The 13470-nt window shown below is 44.0% G+C and overlaps 1 protein-coding gene and 1 long non-coding RNA gene across 3 annotated transcripts in view; one reads left to right on the plus strand and one right to left on the minus strand.

Moving 5' to 3' along the window:
- The window catches only part of EVI2A (ecotropic viral integration site 2A), a 199145-nt gene that overhangs the window by 118092 nt on the left and 67583 nt on the right, over nt 1-13470 (plus strand). The window lies entirely within an intron of this gene.
- LOC307204366 lies at nt 8572-13449 on the minus strand. The gene is made up of 2 exons (XR_013833643.1): nt 13301-13449; nt 8572-9106 (listed from the first exon to the last, which is right to left on the minus strand). It is a non-coding gene; the product is annotated as an uncharacterized lncRNA (long non-coding RNA).

The following is a 13470-nucleotide window of genomic DNA, read 5'->3' on the forward strand; positions in this document are numbered from 1 at the left end:
TTTGGGCAGGACATCCCAGAATGATAGAAACCATTCTGTTGTATAAGACGACCCCGAATTTTAAACTTAAAAAAATTGGGGGAAAATATTGTCTTATACAGGGGGACGCAGGTGGCGCTGTGGGTAAAAGCCTCAGCGCCTAGGGCTTGCCGATCGAAAGGTCGGCGGTTCGAATCCCTGCGGCGGGGTGCGCTCCCGTCGTTCGGTCCCAGCGCCTGCCAACCTAGCAGTTCGAAAGCACCCCTGGGTGCAAGTAGATAAATAGGGACCGCTTACCAGCGGGAAGGTAAACGGCGTTTCCGTGTGCGGCTCTGGCTCTGGCTCTGGCCAGAGCAGCGATGTCACGCTGGCCACGTGACCCGGAAGTGTCTCCGGACAGCGCTGGCCCCTGGCCTCTTAAGTGAGATGGGCGCACAACCCCAGAGTCTGTCAAGACTGGCAGGGGTACCTTTACCTTTACCTTATTGTCTTATACACAGAAAAATACGGTAAATAACTTGTCATGTTTGGTTCTGTGTGTATTGTAGATATAAAATCTCTTATTGCTTTATTATTATTAAAATGTTGAAGAAATATAGAGAGAAAAATAAACTGCCGAATAAAGGTTATCATCTTGTTTTGCAACCACAGCAGAACAGCGCTATCAAACTGCAAAGCAGAGCTCCTTTGAAGTCCTCTTTGGAACAATGCGTCCTCAAACTCGGATCGTGTCCATGCTCTGAAGCTGAAAGACAAATGTTAAGCGTCCGGGTCTTTTTCTTAGGGAAAGGGTAGCCAACAGGAGGAGATGCCTGAACAAAACAAGGCAGATATAGGATAAAGGCAGAGTTGTTCATAGGCAAACAACTGTGGAAAATGCATTTGGCTCTCAAGAGCAGTTGCGCTGACAGAAGGAAGCAGGCCAAATGGCATCTCAACAGCCAGACTTCCCTTTGCAAGGGGTGGGGATGGAACTGGAGAAGAAGGGCCTCTCTCAAACCCTTGGAATGGTTGGCCTCTGCACACAATATCTGTGTTATGTCCCATAGTTGAGTCAGAGGATTGGAATCTTTGCCTGCCCAGCAGCTTATTCGAGTTAACCACATCCAATCGACATGTTACTCTGCGTCTAAAGGGCCTAGTGACAGTTCGCCTACCCACAGCAGCGACCAGAGGAGAAAGGGCTGCTGGCGGGAGCATAGATAGAAGAAACACCTTGGTGCATCTTCTAACAGCAAAAGTGGAGGCCTCCATCTGCCCCAGCTGCAACAAAACGTGTCTCTCCCATATCGGTCTCTGCAGCCACTGTAACACTGCCACAGTTTAAACTTTACCCCCAACGGCACAGTCTTCCGTACTCTCCCAAGACGAACGGATGCCAACAACAGCTTTGTCGCTTCTACCACATGACGTGCCCAGACATTGTTTTTGCCACATGAGACTCTTCCCCAGCTCCTACGTACCTATGGAACGGCCCCAAGGGTCACCATTCAAGGACTGGTGGTGCCACCATTGCACATGGAAGGAACCAATGAATGAATGGCAATGACGTCACATCCCCCATGGAGCGCTATGTGGTTCCATAGCCTGGCTCCTGTATGGGCCAACCAGACTGTTCGCTCCACCACAGCGATTGAACCTGGGACCTGATCTCATGCAAATCATCATGTGCTCACCCCTGAGGCTATGGCCCTTTCCCTTCCACAACCTCCTGGCTGCAACCTGGCAACTTTATCTCAGCTGGGAAGCTATAATCCTTTAACGTAGGTAGGTGACAAGCTCCCACATAAGCAGCCAAAACCCTTTTTCCAGGAGCTCAAGTGTTTCAAATAGCTGCTTCTGAGGTTGTTTTGACGAGGCATTTTAATCATTAACCACTTTAAAAGCTGCTTTCCTAGAGAGAGGCCAAATATGGTTATTGTATTATAGGGTAAAAGGGTGAGATGCCTTACATTACATTAAAGTGAGAGAGAGAAAAGGAGAGACCCTGGACGTCATTGCACCTAGGCTGTCCTATGTCACCTTTGCAGTTTCAAGCAGGGCGACCAGATGCAAAACACACCACAGCTGTCCTATAATCGTACGCGTCACCCTCATTATCCAGGGTTGGCGTATTTTGAAGAACAAAAAAGAGGACACATTTGCCGACATACTTTTAACTATGGATCTCTATGCGACTCTCATCATGGCATATGGACATATGGCATGCCAAAGTTGGCTTCCAAGCCATTTACAAATACAGCGGTACCTTGGTTCTTGAATTTAATCCATTCCAGGAGTCCGTTCGACTCCCAAAATGGTTCAGAAACCAAGACAACGCTTCTGATTAGCTGCAGGAGCTTCCTGCACTCCATCGGAAGCCACATCAGACGTTCAGCTTCCGAAAAACGTTTGCAAACCAGAACACTCACTTCCAGGTTTTCGGCATTTGGGAGCCGATTTGTTTGGGAGCCAAGCCGTTCGACTACCAAGGTACCACTGTATACAACCAATTACAGAAACATAAACGCTCCTAGATTTTAAAAAATACAGTAAAACAATCCCATCAACACATTAAAATAAACACCTGCAATTAAAAGCTTTGACTCTCTGGCTGTTGCTGAACAACAACTCCCAACCACCTTGGCTTGCAGGTTTCCCATTGAGGCATCTGGTTGGCTACTGTAAGAACAGGATGCTGGCCTAGATGGGCCACTGGATTGATCCACTAGGTTTGACATATGTTCCTTAGGTATGGTCAATTGCAGGGATGGTGGGAACAGCCGTTCATCAACACCTGGAGGACCAAAGGGTCCCTGCACCTGGTGCAGATGAGGTAATTTCTGTAGGTGTTACCTTGCATAACAAGCTAGACTTGCTGAAATCCCGTCTTTTACACCAGTGTTAATGGTTGGTGCGGAAGGGAGCCCTGTTTTCTTACGCATCTGGTGACTCCTAATTTGAACGCTATTACTCAGAAGTTCATGCTGTCAGGGCTGTTGTTCAATAAAGCTATGAGCTCAGGAGGTCGTTGGTCTATCTAGTTCAGTTTTGGGTCACCGTGGATAGTACCATAAAATAGAATAAAAAGAAAATACCAGGAATGGCCTATACTAGAAAGTTCAAGTAACTTAAGGGCTGTCACATGGAAGATGGAGCAAGCCAGTTTTCTCCTGCTGTGGAGGGTAGGACTCGAACCAATGGCCTCAAATTACAAGGAGATTCCAACTAAATATCAGGAAGAGCTTTGACAGTTGTGGACTCTCCTTCCTTGGAGGTTTTTAAGCTGAGGTTGGGTGGCCATCTGTCATGGATGCTTTGGTTGAGATTCCTGCATTAACCTCATTTGTTTTGTTTTTTTTTGTTTTTTTTAAAATAATATTTATTGAACATTTTCAAATATAACAGAAAAAAGAAAAGAAATAAAACATACATTTTATAACCTTATTTCCATTGGCATCTTTCCAGGACTTCCCCACCCCACCCCCTCTTGTATTCCAATTCCTTCAAATAGATTCCGGGTTGGCGCCATCGCTGAATGGCGGACTCCCTCCAAGCTCCGGAGGGAGCCTGCTCGGCAGGGGCTGGGTTCTACTGCGTCGGCGTCGCGGGGACCCTCAAAAACCATGGGCGCTGAAACCCATGGGCATAGTGACTCGGCGGGCACCGTTTGCGCCCCCCAGACCCGCGAAGGAGCCTTTTTAAAGGCTACGGAGCGGGTGCCAGGGGGGTGTGGTGCTATGAGTCCTCCGCTTCCCCTGCCGAGCGAAGCCGCATGCCATTTGGCGGAGAGCGCTGACTTCTTCCATTGAAAATTCGGATTAAAAAGAATAACCCGTGAGTAATTGGAAACTGGACTTAAAAAGGGAAAAAAATTTAAATTTGGAGCGAGCGGGGGAGGTGCAAAGAGGAAGTCCGTCTCCCCCCGTCGTAGAGGATTTAAAGCAAAGGATTTAACAACTAAGATCGAGTGCTACCTTGGTTTGATAAAGTTACTAATTTCACGATGGAAAATTATAAGACTGGGCTGGAGGAGAAAAGTAGAACGTGAGCTAAAATGCAACACCACCACCCCCCCCCCGGGAACCGGGAGCGATCTGCGAGAGCGCCGGGAGAGGAGAAACAGAGGCTTTGACAGCTGTCAAAGGAGCTGTCAAAGCTGAAGAATAAAAAGAGAATTTTGTTATGAGGACTTTGCCGGTTACATGTGTTACAAATTAGGTATAAATTGTTTAAAACAAGGAATAACAAGTTACTTTGACTGTTGGGTGCGATCTGGAAGGAAACTGAGTTACTATAATCCCTCTAGAGGGGCTGTGGGACACTACAAGTATTGTTGGCATGGAATTTGAATTGGACTTTTTATCTCCTGGGAAACTGCAGAAATGGAACACTATTTTGTCTACAGAGGTCTCTACACTAAAGGAGACAATAGATTTATCTATTGAAGAATGGAAGGGACTTGACGTAAAGTTTTGTTCCTGAATAACAAAGCCTCTGTAGGGGATTTAGAAGCTTTTGGAATTGGAACATTTTTGCAGGAGAGCAGGAAAAGAAACTAGAGGAAAGTGAGGAGAGAGAATAATAAGAACAACATGAACAACAAGAATTGGATAAAGTTGGAAGTGGGAACATTTGGGACATCCAGATTTGAAAGGTTTAAAGAAACAAAATTGGAGTTTTACTCTTAAATACAGAGATCTGGATGGAAAAAATGGACCTTTTTGAGATAGAGTTTTTCTGAGATTGGACGCTCGAAACTAAAGATGATTAAAAAGACGGCAAAGACTATTAAAAAGATGGCAAAGTGGACTTGTGAAGGATTTCGGCCTAGATGTGGGATCTCCAGGATGACAACAGGCATTGATGGACATTGGGGAACGCAACCGGGAAAGGGGGGAGGGAAATTTGGAATCCAAAGGGTTTAAATTATATTTTATTCTATTTTCTATTTTCTTTTATTTTAATCTGTTCTGCATATTAAAGAGGGGAACTCGTGGAAGGGAGCGGGATCGATTTTAGGGGATGGGAAAACATTTTTAACATTGGGTTAATTATAATAAGTTTAAATTTTGGGGAAAGAACCTGCATTAACCTCATTTGTACTCGATGACCCTTGGGGTCCCTTCTAACTATGATTCTACAAACCTTCCTACAATTGAGGTTTTGATAATGTGCCATTTCATTTCATTGATTAATTACTTGGTTAACAAGCAGGTGGTTAATCAGCAACGATCATTTGACCAGTTGAAAGCAATCATAAGGCTGTGCTGATAAGATCTGCTTACAGCTCCGATGCACCATTTTATCAGTCAACACAGGAAGAGTGGGGAAACTAACAGCAGTAATCAGAAAAGGGGAAGCTCAATATTTGCTTTCTTGTTTGCACAAAGCAGTTGGAATAACATGGCTCACAATATTTTTGAGGTTCAGTGTTTTTGTATTTTTGTTTTTCAGCCCATGTCAGAGATCAACTCCCCTCCTTCCCTGATGTGAAATATACCGTAAGAACAAGAGCAACAACAACAAAACCCACAGGGTTAATTGGAAGAAAGGGAGGGTTTCGCAACCTGCCATCGTTTATTGGTGTTAATAAATTACTTGTTGAGATGTTAGATTTGGGGCAAAGGTATGGCAAAGGGGGGAAATTGATTAAATGACTTTCCATTCTGTTCATAACAGGAGTGGCTGTAGCGGCCTGTAGCCTTCCCCACGTCAATTTTACACTCTTGCCAAGTTGTGTACCTGTTGCAAAACCTTGTAGTAGAGCAGGCCTTGCTGTTTCCCAGGCCCCAGCAACGTCACCAAACGCCTCTCAATAGGTTGTACCCATGCTAGCCCGACTCTGAGTAAACCCACTGAAATCAATAAATGAGACTAAGTTTGGTCCTTTAATTTAAAATAGGTCTACTCTGAGTAGGACCTGGTTGGATTTTACCTCAGGTAACTGCACTCAACAAACACTGAGCTCATCTTGGCGCCCAGGAAAGGTGCCTAGCTTGTAAGTCTGGGGAAAAAATGAGAAACCAAGAGAACAAACATCGAGAGACCCATCCCTAATTCCATCTGGTCTATTTTGCAAAACATTGCTTATTTATAGCCATAAGTAAGTGAGGATTATATTTCTAGAGCTGGCACAAAAGTTGGTGTGATTTTTGTTCTTGTTTTCATTTAGCCACGCTACCCATCCTTTAAAAAAAAAAAACCACAAAAAACTCACAGAGATTCAGTTCTCCCAACTTCCCCTCACAGAACCTACAGTTCCCAGATTTCACTGAGAAGAGGGATTGAAGGACAAACCATCCGATAAGCATTGCTCGTAGGGGCATCCTAACAACTCTCAGCACCCAGATTAACTACAGGTTGCTCTGGAGGAAGCCATGACTGTTTAAAATTGTACAATACTGCTTTAAATGTACAGTGTCAATGTGTCCAGAGAAGGGAAGCCCACCAAGCTTGGAGTCATGTGGGTGCAGAAAGTTCACGTATTGGCTTGAAATCACCCCTCCTACCTTTGACTGTAGTTACTTTTGATGTTACAGGGATACGGCTAAATGTCACTCAATCATTGAGCTGGTCCTCCTATCATAAACAGGGGCTGCCATAATCCCCACACCTCTTCTGCACCTGCAACACTCCTTTGCCCTCTTCGTCAAACCTTCTCAGCATCTCCCATCAAAGCAAAGTAAAACTCATTAACCATTAACGGCTTTAATCATAAACTCAACATGCTCGTTTTTTAAACACGCACAACACCTTCCTTCCAAGTGCTTCTCGGCCGCCCTCCTTGGAGTAACCCTTGCCCCCTGTTTCCTCACTCACCTGCTTTTATCACTGCTCTGTTGCTCTTCAGATTTTTGGTGCCAAAGTCTGACTTTGTTAACTCATGCATTGAGTTATGCAGCTGCACAAGAGTTATTCCAGCCAGGCCATACTGAGCTGCACCTGGCCTGGAGAACCCCATTCAGCACAGGAGCACCATCTGCACAATAGGTTTAAAGCAGTACTGTACCACAAGTGGCACTGTGGGTTAAACAACAGAGCCTAGGACTTCCCAATCAGAAGGTCAGCGGTTCGAATCCCCACAACGGGGTGAGCTCCCGTTGCTCAGTCCCAGCTCCTGCCAACCTAGCAGTTTAAAAGCATGAAGTGCAAGTAGATAAATAGGTACCACTCTGGCAGAAAGGTAAACGGCATCTCCGTGCACTGCTCTGGTTTGCCAGAAGCGGCTTAGTCATGCTGGCCACATGACCTGGAAGCTGTACACCAGCTCCCTCGGCCAGTAAAGCGAAATGAGCGCCGCAACCCCAGAGTCGGCCACGACTGGATCTAATGGTCGGGGGTCCCTTTACCTTTACCACTTTACATGGTCATGGCTTCCCCCAGAGAATTATGGGAACTGTAGTTAGTTATGGTTGCGGAGAGTTAGTGGGGGACCCTTATTCCCCTTACAGAACTACAAATCCTGAATGGTTTAACAAGCAATACCTCTTTCCCAAGGGAACTCTGGGATTTGGAGAGCTCTGTAAAGAGGGGTCTCCTAGTACTGCAGCTCTCATCACCCTTAACAAACTACTATTCCCAGAATTCTTTGGGGAAAGCCATAACAGTTTAAAGAGGTAGGAACACAGTTTTTAACACACCCTGTTTTACTATTGTGTTGAATTTAAAACTGTTGTAACTTGCCCTGGGATCTGATGGCGAAGGACAGGTAATAAATTGACTAGGAATAAGAATAAAAATTATTTAAAGTAAGAAACTGCATCTTTTGTCTGTGCATGAGAGCATTATGAAAGATACTGTCAAGCCCTGTTTGAACTCTCGTCTTCCAGGATATGCTATTCTTTCGCTAATGACATATCATCGTACCCAGAAACTTGTTTTTGTTTTGGCAAAGTGTGCCACAGTAACATGATACTCAACCTCCTTGTTCTTCATGGTCAAACAATTTCATGCAAGAGGAAAGGGAAGCCATGTTGCTGCACGCCAACAAAAAGCGTTCAACAAACACACACAGAAAGCCTGTAGGAAGGCTCTGTATCACTTGCCTAGATCTGCAACACTGACAGGTCATTTAGAACTCGAATTAATGAGGTGGTTTTTTACTTTCACACTTCCACTCCTTGCCACATTTTGGACGCCTTCCTGCTTGCCTGAAAGTAATCCTTAATCTGTTAGTTATTTCCAATTCTGAAAAGATACTCTTAATTAGGGTCATGGGATCGAGTCCCTAGTTGGGCAAAATATTCCTGCATTTTGCAGGGGGTGGACTAGATGGCCCTCGTGGTCCCTTCCAATTCTACAATTCTATAAAAAAGCACAAAGCCAGGGGGACATAGCAGTGAGGCTCTAACACAGGGGTGGGAAAACCTTTTCACCCTTCTGGAGAATCTTCCAGCGGCATTTAGGGCAAGAGGTAAAAGTGGGAAGAGCAACAATTTCATATTTTACCACTGTACAATATGCTAATTTACACAACCGCCCGCCTCTGCCTCCTCTATTCAGGCAAGAAAGAGGAATTACCAGAGTTCAAGGACACAGTATTAACTAATTAGTATTTATTTCATTATATTGATGTTTTCATGGATCTTTTGTCATCTCTATCCTTTTATTTTGCACTCTGTGTATTGCTATATTTTTATGGCAGTGCAGATTATAAATTTGTAAAGCAAATAAACGTGAGGCAAACTACACCCCTGAGCCCTTCTGATGTCTCTTTACTGCCATGGCACTCATTTGTTCCTTTGACATCAAACATTTTCTATGAATCTGTGGAGTCCCAGCGCTTCCTTGCTGTTCTCTAAAGCTCTTTGTGGCAGTCAAGTACTGCAGGGCCACCAGCAGCGCTTCAAAAAGAGAACGTGCTTTGCTTGTCTCCTATGCTGTTCTCAATTTCTGAGCCTTGCAACAAGGTTAACCAAACAGTGGTTTTTATCAACGGCCTTGATTGTCTCTGTCCAAACAGGCTTGCAATGTGACTCACTCCAGCTGAACTGCTTGCAGAGTTACTCCAAAAAGCATCATGTGGAAGATGACTCCATCAAAAGGAGTGAGCCTTTATACACGTACTCATAAAGGTTTCACATCATATTTCAGCTGTGATGGGTGAAAATCCATTACTCTGCGATGTTCAATCCCTTGTCATCTACTAAAACAAGGAAAAAGACTGTTGTGACTCAGTGGACAAGTCTCTGTTTTTGCACATAGAAGGTCCCAGGTTCAAGCCTTGTTGGTTTTGCTTTAAAGAAGAAGAAGACGAAGAAGAAGAAGAAGAGTTTGGATTTGATACCCTGCCTTTCACTCCCTTTAAGGAGTCTCAAAGCAGCTAATAATCTCCTTTCCCTTCCTCCCTCACAACAAACACTCTGTGAGGTGAGTGAGGCTGAGAGACTTCAAAGAAGTGTGACTAGCTCAAGGTCACCCAGCAGCTGCATGTGCAGGAGCGGAGACGCGAACCCGGTTCCCTAGATTACGAGACTACTGCTCTTAGCCACTACACCAAACTGGCTCTCTTAAAAAGGATCGTGATTAGCTAACTCTCTCAAACATAAGTTTTCTCTCCGCATAATGTCTGCAGATCATGTGAAAAACACAGGAGCAATGTATGTGTAATCTTAAGAGTTATTGATTCACTTTCTTTTCATTTTGACCTCTGATTCTCCCTCTGAATTTGTCAAATTAAAGGTTAATTCAGAGGTTGTTATCAATATGCATATCAGCTATTGCTTTTGTTCTTTGGGAATCTAAAGTCTTTTAAAAACAAAAACAGCTAAGGGACAAACTTCAAGAACCTTTTCGTCTTAGGCATGAACCAACACACCAGTCCTTAAGCTGTGATAGGAAAGTGGGATAATAGATTGTGGCAATACTGGGAGTCACAGTTCCAGAGGTTCATTTAGGCAGTTTTAGACTCTGGACTTCATGGTCTTACAGACAGCTTCCTCTTTAAATGACAAGATGTACGACTTTGCTTAATTAAAACTGTGGCAAACCAGCCCTGCTGTGTTACAGGACTGTTCTAGGTCATTATGATGAAAGGGGCCCTGGATTTCTGCCTCAAAATCTTGCTCTGATGGCACCACTTGCCAGTTTCCACATAAGGTTTTGCTGTCCAGTGTTCTGAAATCAACAAATACTAGCTGCATTCACACAATACATTTAAAGCACATGATCTCCCATACCCTCCAACATTTATCTGATGAAAAGACGGATGTCCTATTCCATAATGATAATTTTACCATTTATACCCCACACATCTTACTGGGTTGCCCCAGCCACTCTGGGCAGCTTCCAACATACATAAAAACATAATAAAACATTAACCATTAAAAAAAGCCCTTCCCTATACAGTACAGGATTGCCTTCAAATGGCTTGCTGGTGGGTGGATAACTCCATATCCTCCAACATTTCTCTGATGAAAACAGGGATGTCCTAAGGAAAAGCGGGACATTTCGGGATCAAATCAGAAACTGAGATGGCTTCTCTAAATCTGGGATGTCCCTGGAAAATAGGGACACTGGGAGAGTCTGGGTCTACCCACCCCCAAAATACTGGGAACTGTAATTCCCCTCACAGATCTACAATTCCCAGCACCCTTAACAAACTACAGTCTCCAGGATTCTTTGAAGGAAGCTATGAATTTGAAACGGGCTTGAACTATATGGTATGTATGTAGCCATTGTTTCTGAGGCAGATGCTGGCCACTTCATCAAGTGATAATTGTTTTCACTTCCCCATTCCACAACAACCCATTTTAAACTTGAGGAGCCCTCAATCAGATTGGCACTCAGTTTAGTAAATAAGCCGTGCATCTGCTGTGTTAAACCAATTGTGTGGTTTAGCAATTTGCGACATTATTGGAATGTGCAATTGTGTGTTCCCTGTCGTAATGGCTTGACTTTGAGAGCTGAATGACAGAAGGCACGTTTGGATTTTTCAAATCTAGTTCTTTTGTAAAAACAAAAAAATCCCGCCACCAATTCCCCTTCAACTTCTTCAGAGTTTATTTTCTTCCTTCGGGCAGTCAAGGGCACATCTGTTTGCTGCAACAACCTCAAAGGATGAGAGAATGCATTTGGAACACATTTTGACATCAATAACCCAGGAACAGAGACATATTGAAGGGGTTTCCAGACCACGGCTATTAAATTTATTTCCAGCAAATGCCAAGAGACTGGAGATTTACGGGTGAGGCGGCATGAATATCTTGGCATCATATAGAGTGCTTTTGGGGACGCAAAGGCACCTCTCCCAGTTGCTGTCGTTGGAATAAGTTGTGGCAAAAAGCACAGCGCTGAGAAAGCAGAAAAATAACCACTGGGGTGGGGTGGGGGGTGAGCTGTGTCTGCCAGCTGAAATCCTAAACATCTCAGTAATAAGTGCCACAAGTAAAATGGGGCTACATCTAAATGGGTAGAGCATTGCAGGTGGCATCTTTCTGAATCTACAGCCCCTGGTTCCCACATGCACCTGAATGAGATTATAGAGGATCAAGGTGGGAGATAACATTTAGGAATGTTCCCCTATGTTAAAAACAAAAAAGCCCCTCTCTGCAAATAGAGAACCAGCACAGCAGGCAACAATCTGGGAGAGACCATCTCACCTCCCTCATGCAGTAAGAGGACAGAACAGCACCTTTGCACTCTCCCTGGGGGAAATTGTATGGTTTGGGCCTAGAGGAAAGGGGCAAATGAGGGCTTTTTGCTCAAAGGCGCTACAAAACTTGGCAGCGGGTGCCAATACGATATGGGAATTGAATGAAGGAGTTTTTCTTGATTTACTTTGAGATTTCCAGGCCTCAAGTTTTTGAGAACCTCTGGTTTTGGTATTAGCCAACACACCAGTTCTCGGGATATAATAGGAAGGTGAGGTCCTGGCTTGGAAAGGAAGCTGAGCCTGTATTTTTCCACAGACCTGGAATCTGCCCATCAGTATTCCAAATATTAGCCAGATAGATCCTTACATTCATTTATTTTCCCCAAAGCTTATAACAACACTATAACTTGGGGTCATCTGTCAAAACTGATTGGCAGTAGGGCTATGTACAGCCCACACATTGAAAGCACATTCCACTCCTGCCTGAAGAAGGATTCTAGGAACTGTATTTTATGAAGGGTGCTGGGAATTGTAGCAATGTGATAAGTAAACTTCAATTCCCAGGATTCTTGGCATCAGGTGTGTGTGAATGTTTGTGCCAGGCAGACACAAACAGGACTTATTCACTCAGCAAATAATGGGTCGCATCCCATGTGAGCCCTACTCAGACTAAGCTTATTGAAATTTATGAATATGATTCAATTCCATTAATTTCAGTGGGTCTATTCTCAGTAGGACTGACATTGGCTACAACCCAATGTAATGAATTGCCAGAGGCGTACCTGGGGTTGGACACAAAAATCACCTTTCTTGCACCGTGGCACAAAGGTGTGCAGTTTTTCCCCGAACGTCTTCCTCACCTTCGCCCTCACTGGTCCCTTTGACTACTTGTAAAATGTAGTGATTTCTAATGTGGATATTGCCATAATTTCCCCTTTTTCTTTTTTGAAGGGGAGCAAAATGAGCAAAGGACCCAAGGTACACTCTGTGAATTACCACACAATGTTTTGATATCCACTGACGTAAGGCTTTATCCACACTTCCTCCTGTCCTGCCCCCAGAGCGAAGAAAACATTATTTAGGAGTAAACAGCAATTCAGGTTTTTCCACGGATTGCCATTTGTTCCAGTTTAGTGCCAAAGAGCAGGTTTTCCCTTGGGAAGGAGTGGGGCAAGGTGAAAACCACTCAGACCTGTGCTTTTTACACACAGGACAAGAGCAAGGTGGACAAGTCCTAGATTCCTTCAAAAGGGAGTTATTAACAGGATCTTGATGGCTTTATGGAAATTCTCTGTTCATTGGCACTGTACCATTGCACACCATTTTCTTAAGATTAACAACATGGGAGGGTATTTTCTTTCGCCTTCTGCTTCTGCATTTCTCCAGGGTTGGCCACTGCAACTAGCAGGATGCTCAACTTAGTTAGGCCTTTGGCCTGACCCAACATGGCTGCCCTTATGCTCTTAATCCTTAAACATTTACAGGTGGAGAAACTGCACATTTTTAATCTTTGATGTTTTATCGTGTTTTTCATATTCTGCTGGGAGCAGCCCAGAGTTGCTGGGGAATAAAATATTATGATTACGATTATGATTTTCTGGCACTTAAAAGAATCAGGGAGCTCCCTAAATTCTTTTAAGTGCCAGAAAATAATATTATATATTATATATAATAATAATATATTACATATATATATTTACACACACACGCACAAGTTTTGGAACAACTAGCTCTAACATGAGCCACCTCAGCTTTTAACAGTTCCTTTTTCCAAGTTACGTTTGCCCCCTTCCGCAGAATGGTCTCGCCCAAGAGCTAGCTTATTTTATTGAGGTGGGCTCGTTCTATTTCGGAAGAACAGACCTCAATACGGATTCCCTCCCTTTCCCTTACCCAATCCGCGACTCTCACGTAAG

This window comes from Podarcis cretensis (assembly GCF_951804945.1).
Source record: "Podarcis cretensis genome assembly, chromosome: 15".
Taxonomy (NCBI): Eukaryota; Metazoa; Chordata; class Lepidosauria; order Squamata; family Lacertidae; genus Podarcis; species Podarcis cretensis.